Source organism: Notolepis coatsorum, assembly GCF_963971535.1.
Source record: "Notolepis coatsorum genome assembly, chromosome: 11".
NCBI classification, from domain to species: domain Eukaryota; kingdom Metazoa; phylum Chordata; class Actinopteri; order Aulopiformes; family Paralepididae; genus Notolepis; species Notolepis coatsorum.
In genome coordinates, this window is record NC_140175.1 from 26,725,067 (window position 1) to 26,732,556 (window position 7,490).

Sequence of the window (7,490 nt, forward strand, 5' to 3'; positions counted from 1 at the left end):
TTGAACCGCGCTACAGACAGAGCCTGGCAGCCTGCACCACGTCGTGAGCAACGGAATTGCATCTTCTCCTCAGGTAATTGTGCAACACATATCTTTTATTATTTATAAGTAATGCGTGCCGCTGATATAAATGAGTGCTGTTTAGTCTGTGTTTTCAGTGACTACTGTAACGTTATTAGCTCGATATTATTAAACTGGCGGGATCTGTAAAATACCGGAGCTGCTAACTGGCTAACGGTATGACTAGCTAACGTTGTATACTGTACCCGGAGCTGCTAACGTTATGACTATGACAGCTAACTTTTGGTTCCTACTGTACCAGGAGCTGCTAACTGGCTAACGTTATGAGAGCTAACGTTGGGGTACATATACTGTACCCGGAGCTGCTAACGTTATGACTATGAGAGCTAACTTTTGGTACCTACTGTACCAGGAGCTGCTAACTGGCTAACGTTATGAGAGCTAACGTTGGGGTACATACTGTACCCGCAGCTGCTAACGTTATGACTATGAGAGATAACTTTTGGTACCTATACTGTACCAGGAGCTGCTAACGTTATGAGAGCTAACGTTGGGGTACATACTGTACCCGGAGCTGCTAACTGGCTATCATTCAGGTGGGGCTTATAGTGTGAAAAGTATGCTAACCCTACTGTCATGCACTAATAAACTAACCTACACTGTAACACGCAACACTTTGATGAATATTGTTACTCAGCTGATAGAGTTGTAATAAAATATATAATTTCATTGTTGCAAATATACTGTTACAGTGCTGGATCTCATCAATGAGATGAACGCAGAAGACGGCTCAAGAACAACTACTTCAAGTGGTAAGTGATGTATACATTTTTTTTATTGTGTGTGTGACTGTATATATAATATATACTTTTTAATCTGGGACATCATTTTCAAAGAGTCATCCTGTAATGCCTTCTCTCTCTCTCTCCCAAGACGGTCAAGATCTACCAAGTCTTCAAGATCTTCAAGTGGTCATGCTTGTAAGTGATGTATACAATGTTTTATTGTGTGTGTGACTGTGTATATATATACTTTTCAATCTGGGACTTTCATTTCAACAGCTGGAAAGGGTCATCCTGTGTTGATGGATGCTACTGTATATTATGTAGATGTGCATGACATGGACTAAATTAGAGGTCCTAGATATGCAAAATAATATTGAGAATCACTGGCCTTAGACTATCTACTAACGTATTCTCGCTCTCTCTCTAGGTTCATGGCCACTAATGACTTCAGACCTTCAGAAGGACAGTATGCTGGATGAGGAAGGTCTTGGCCATGCTGCGATGGCTCCTAGAAGACAAGAACGGAGAGGTGCTGGACCTGGCTGTCAAATGGTTTGTAATGCTACAGTATATTATGTAGATGTGCATGACATGGACTAAATTAGAGGTCCTAGATATGCAAAATAATATTGAGAATCACTGGCCTTAGACTATCTACTAACGTATTCTCGCTCTCTCTCTAGGTTCATGGCCACTAATGACTTCAGACCTTCAGAAGGACAGTATGCTGGATGAGGAAGGTCTTGGCCATGCTGCGATGGCTCCTAGAAGACAAGAACGGAGAGGTGCTGGACCTGGCTGTCAAATGGTTTGTAATGCTACAGTATATTATGTAGATGTGCATGACATGGACTAAATTAGAGGTCCTAGATATGCAAAATAATATTGAGAATCACTGGCCTTAGACTATCTACTAACGTATTCTCGCTCTCTCTCTAGGTTCATGGCCACTAATGACTTCAGACCTTCAGAAGGACAGTATGCTGGATGAGGAAGGTCTTGGCCATGCTGCGATGGCTCCTAGAAGACAAGAACGGAGAGGTGCTGGACCTGGCTGTCAAATGGTTTGTAATGCTACAGTATATTATGTAGATGTGCATGACATGGACTAAATTAGAGGTCCTAGATATGCAAAATAATATTGAGAATCACTGGCCTTAGACTATCTACTAACGTATTCTCGCTCTCTCTCTAGGTTCATGGCCACTAATGACTTCAGACCTTCAGAAGGACAGTATGCTGGATGAGGAAGGTCTTGGCCATGCTGCGATGGCTCCTAGAAGACAAGAACGGAGAGGTGCTGGACCTGGCTGTCAAATGGTTTGTAATGCTACAGTATATTATGTAGATGTGCATGACATGGACTAAATTAGAGGTCCTAGATATGCAAAATAATATTGAGAATCACTGGCCTCTTAGACTATCTACTAACGTATTCTCGCTCTCTCTCTAGGTTCATGGCCACTAATGACTTCAGACCTTCAGAAGGACAGTATGCTGGATGAGGAAGGTCTTGGCCATGCTGCGATGGCTCCTAAAAGACAAGAACGGAGAGGTGCTGGACCTGGCTGTCAAATGGTTTGTAATGCTACAGTATATTATGTAGATGTGCATGACATGGACTAAATTAGAGGTCCTAGATATGCAAAATAATATTGAGAATCACTGGCCTTAGACTATCTACTAACGTATTCTCGCTCTCTCTCTAGGTTCATGGCCACTAATGACTTCAGACCTTCAGAAGGACAGTATGCTGGATGAGGAAGGTCTTGGCCATGCTGCGATGGCTCCTAGAAGACAAGAACGGAGAGGTGCTGGACCTGGCTGTCAAATGGTTTGTAATGCTACAGTATATTATGTAGATGTGCATGACATGGACTAAATTAGAGGTCCTAGATATGCAAAATAATATTGAGAATCACTGGCCTTAGACTATCTACTAACGTATTCTCGCTCTCTCTCTAGGTTCATGGCCACTAATGACTTCAGACCTTCAGAAGGACAGTATGCTGGATGAGGAAGGTCTTGGCCATGCTGCGATGGCTCCTAGAAGACAAGAACGGAGAGGTGCTGGACCTGGCTGTCAAATGGTTTGTAATGCTACAGTATATTATGTAGATGTGCATGACATGGACTAAATTAGAGGTCCTAGATATGCAAAATAATATTGAGAATCACTGGCCTTAGACTATCTACTAACGTATTCTCGCTCTCTCTCTAGGTTCATGGCCACTAATGACTTCAGACCTTCAGAAGGACAGTATGCTGGATGAGGAAGGTCTTGGCCATGCTGCGATGGCTCCTAGAGGACAAGAACGGAGGTGCAGGACCTGGCTGTCAAATGGTTTGTAATGCTACAGTATATTATGTAGATGTGCATGACATGGACTAAATTAGAGGTCCTAGATATGCAAAATAATATTGAGAATCACTGGCCTTAGACTATCTACTAACGTATTCTCGCTCTCTCTCTAGGTTCATGGCCACTAATGACTTCAGACCTTCAGAAGGACAGTATGCTGGATGAGGAAGGTCTTGGCCATGCTGCGATGGCTCCTAGAGGACAAGAACGGAGGTGCAGGACCTGGCTGTCAAATGGTTTGTAATGCTACAGTATAAATTATTGTATTACATCACGCTCACCATCAATGACTCCACCATCACCCCTCCCCCCTAGTCCGCAACCTCTGTGTCATCCTCGACCCCACCCTCTCATTTGACCCCATGTCCGCTCCATTGTCAAAACTTCATATTTTCACCTCCGCAACATTGCCAAAATCCGTCACTGCCTCTACCCCCTGCTGCTGAATCCCTCATACACGCCTTCATCTTTTCCCTCCTGGACTACTGTAACTCCCTCCTCACTGGCATCACCTCCCGCTCCCTCCATAAACTGCAGATGGTCCAAAACTCAGTTGCCCGCCTCCTCACTAACACCCGGTCCCGCGAACACATCACTCCTGTCCTCCACTCCCTCCACTGGCTCCCGATCAAGGAACGCATTAACTTCAAAACACTACTCCTCACCTTCAAAGCCATCCATAGCCTGGCCTCACCCTGGTCTTAAACTTTTTACACCAAGAGAACGGTGGGGAGAGAATATATACATATGATGGGGAAAGAATATATACATACAGTGGGGAGGAGACTGTACATTAGGAGGGGGTGGGTGGGAGAGAAATATACATATAATAGACAGTCTCCTCCCCACCGTATGTATATATTCTCTCCCCACCATATGTATATTTCTCTCCCACCCACCCACCCCCTCCTAATGTACAGTCTCCTCCCCACCGTATGTATATATTCTCTCCCCACCATATGTATATATTCTCTCCCCACCATATGTATATTTCTCTCCCACCCCCTCCTAATGTACAGTCTTCTCCCCACCGTATGTATATATTCTCTCCCCACCATATGTATATTTCTCTCCCACCCACCCCCTCCTAATGTACAGTCTCCTCCCCACCGTATGTATATATTCTCTCCCCACCATATGTATATATTCTCTCCCCACCATATGTATATTTCTCTCCCACCCCCTCGTAATGTACAGTCTCCTCCCCACCGTATGTATATATTCTCTCCCACCCCCTCCTAATGTACAGTCTCCTCCCCACCGTATGTATATATTCTCTCCCCACCATATGTATATTTCTCCCACCCCCTCCTAATATACAGTCTCCTCCCCACCGTATGTATATATTCTCTCCCCACCGTATGTATATTTCTCTCCCACCCACCCCCTCCTAATGTACAGTCTCCTCCCCACCGTATGTATATATTTTCTCCCACCCCCTCCTAATGTACAGTCTCCTCCCCACCGTATGTATATATTCTCTCCCCACCGTATGTATATTTCTCTCCCACCCACCCCCTCCTAATGTACAGTCTCCTCCCCACCGTATGTATATTCTCTCCCCAACGTATGTATATATACCGCCATCTTTCTCCCGGGTTGGTGTGATCACATGACTGACAAAGCCGTGCAGTGATAGGCCAGAAGTCAATTCGATTGCATCCAGGCTCGATTGCTTATCCTGTCTGGGTAGCCCGGATGATGGTTTTTTACATCGAATTTTATACACCGCAATTATGCATCGAATTTTTTTACATTGAATTTTATTATACATTCGAATTTTTTACATTGAATTTTTATTTCACATAGGTAAATTCGGAGCAAAAAAATTCAGATACATGATTTTCAAAGTAATTATTTTCAATGCTATAAATTCGGTGTCTGAAAAAATTCAGATAAATTTTTCAAAGTAATTATTTTCAATGCTATAAATTCGGTGTCTGAAAAAATTCAGATACATGTTTTCAAAGTAATTATTTTCAATGCTATAAATTCGGTGTCTGAAAAAATTCAGATACATGTTTTCAAAGTAATTATTTTCAATGCTATAAATTCGGTGTCTGAAAAAATTCAGATACATGTTTTCAAAGTAATTATTTTCAATGCTATAAATTCGGTGTCTGAAAAAATTCAGATACATGTTTTCAAAGTAATTATTTTCAATGCTATAAATTCGGTGTCTGATAAAATTCAAAAATCAGATACATGTTTTCAAAGTAATTATTTTCAATGCTATAAATTTGGTGTCTGAAAAAATTCAGATACATGTTTTCAAAGTAATTATTTTCAATGCTATAAATTCAATTCAGATACATGTTTTCAAAGTAATTATTTTCAATGCTATAAATTCGGTGTCTGATCAAATTCAAATACTTCTGTCACTCATTTGCTTCCATACTGTGGCTCTTGTTGTATTTTGTTATCTTGCTTTCCTTCTCTCTCTTCTCTCTCTCTCTCTCTCTCTTCTCTCTCTCTATCTCATCCTCTTCTCTTATGTCGTTGAATTTGTGGTTCGTTCTTTTTATTTGCCTTTTTCACTTTTCGTATAGGGCAGTGAGTGGAAGTCCCGTCCCCTCCACGTCGGGGACCAGCACGCCTCGCCGGGGCCGGCGACAGCTCCCCCAGACCCCCGCCACGCTACGCCCCCACGTCACCTATTCCCCCGTGGTCCGTAAGGCTATGCCCACGCCTCCCGGGGTGCCCCAGGGGCGCCTCTCGGCCCGGCCCCCTGGCGCTTTTCTCCGGAGCCCCCCCCTGCCGGCCCCCCGCCACCCCACCATGGCTCACCTCGTCAGGGTCGCCACCCGCCACCTCGCTGGGGTGACGCGGGAGGAGGGGGGTCTCCATGGAGGGCGACGGTTGCTTCTACAACCAGGACTACGAGCCGCCCGCCTATGAGCAGAGCCCCGCATAACATTGGGGTCTTGTGCTTGGCACTCCGAGCATGGCACTAACACTGTCACGGTTAGGAGTTTGATTCCTGCTGGGGCCACCCGTTGTGAATGATGTATACAGTCATTCCAAAGCACTTTATGTCCTAGTAATAGAGCTGTGCTATAGAGATGCTGTCATTCATTCATAACCAAACCAAAAGACATTTATAAACAACGTCTTACTAAATGCAGGCTTTCATTTACAACTGAATGGCCATATCACTCGTTTTTGTATTAATTCTCCTAAAAAATTTTGCTAAGCTAGACTAACATGAAAGTTTAAGTGAAAGTACACACTTGAGTAAAAGTCAAAGTTTCTACTTTTAAATGTACTTAAGTAGTAAACAGTGAACTTTTTTTCTGACTGTCTATATTCTTCTGCTAGCAGGTGTTTAATCAAAGATCCCCTGTGGGAGAAGCTGTTGCAGGGGAACAATGGGTTCATTTCATTGGAGGCTTTATCGTTGGGTTCAGAGAGGAGGATGTGATATTTTGTTAATAAATGTTTAAATATCTATTCAAGTTGTCATTTTTAACTGGAAAAAGTAGCATGTATGAGGGTAATTGTTACTTTACTTGATATTTGAGCTTCACTGCAGAATGATGTATATTGTGTACATACACTGAGAATATATTTCAGTGAGGTAGGAGACAGCATGTAAACTTCTGAATTTTTCAATGAGGGACATGCCAATACTGAATTGGTAAAGGGAAGGGTCCTTAAATATGTGGCATTGTATTACTAATCAACCATTTCCTACTGTATTTCCGGTAATGTACGGTCATAGGCAGATAGTGGAGTAGCTCTGGCAGATGGGTACACAGTAAATTCCGCTGACTCAAACTGAGTACATTTCACTCAAACTGAGTAAAATTTCTTTACTCAGTTTGAGTCAAATCTACTCTGCGTAATTTACTGTGTAGTACCATTGCATTGGCAGTGTCGGCTAGGCTTCGGGCAACCAAACCTGGCCCAGCGTGTGTGGGTCGCATCTGGGCTGCTTTAGGCAACCGGACGTTCACCGCTTCCGGCAACCCCGGACATGGCCCAGTGTACTCGGGCCAGAATCGGCCAGTCAGTCATTGCCGCCTACTGGGCCGATCCGGACGTTCACCGCTTCCGGCAACCCCGGACCTGGCCCAGTGTACTCGGGCCGGAATCGGCCAGTCAGTCATTGCCGCCTACTTGGCCGACTCTGGCAGCCGGACTTGGGCCGACTAATTTCTTCCGGCCTGCCGGATACAGGCCATTAATGGGCCGGAACTTTTTGGCCACCTGGGTAAGAGGCTCCTGCCGATCGATTGGTCCACTATTGGGGGTTCCCAAACTTTTCAGGCCGTGACCCCCAAATAACGGTGTCAGAGAGCCGCAACCCCCACTATTATAGG

The 7,490-nt window shown here is 44.0% G+C and overlaps 1 protein-coding gene across 1 annotated transcript in view; it reads right to left on the bottom strand.

Moving 5' to 3' along the window:
* LOC311237062 (voltage-dependent N-type calcium channel subunit alpha-1B-like) overlaps positions 1–7,490 on the bottom strand; it is a gene marked incomplete at its 5' end in the record, with an annotated part of 50,770 nt that overhangs the window by 42,345 nt on the left and 935 nt on the right. The window lies entirely within an intron of this gene.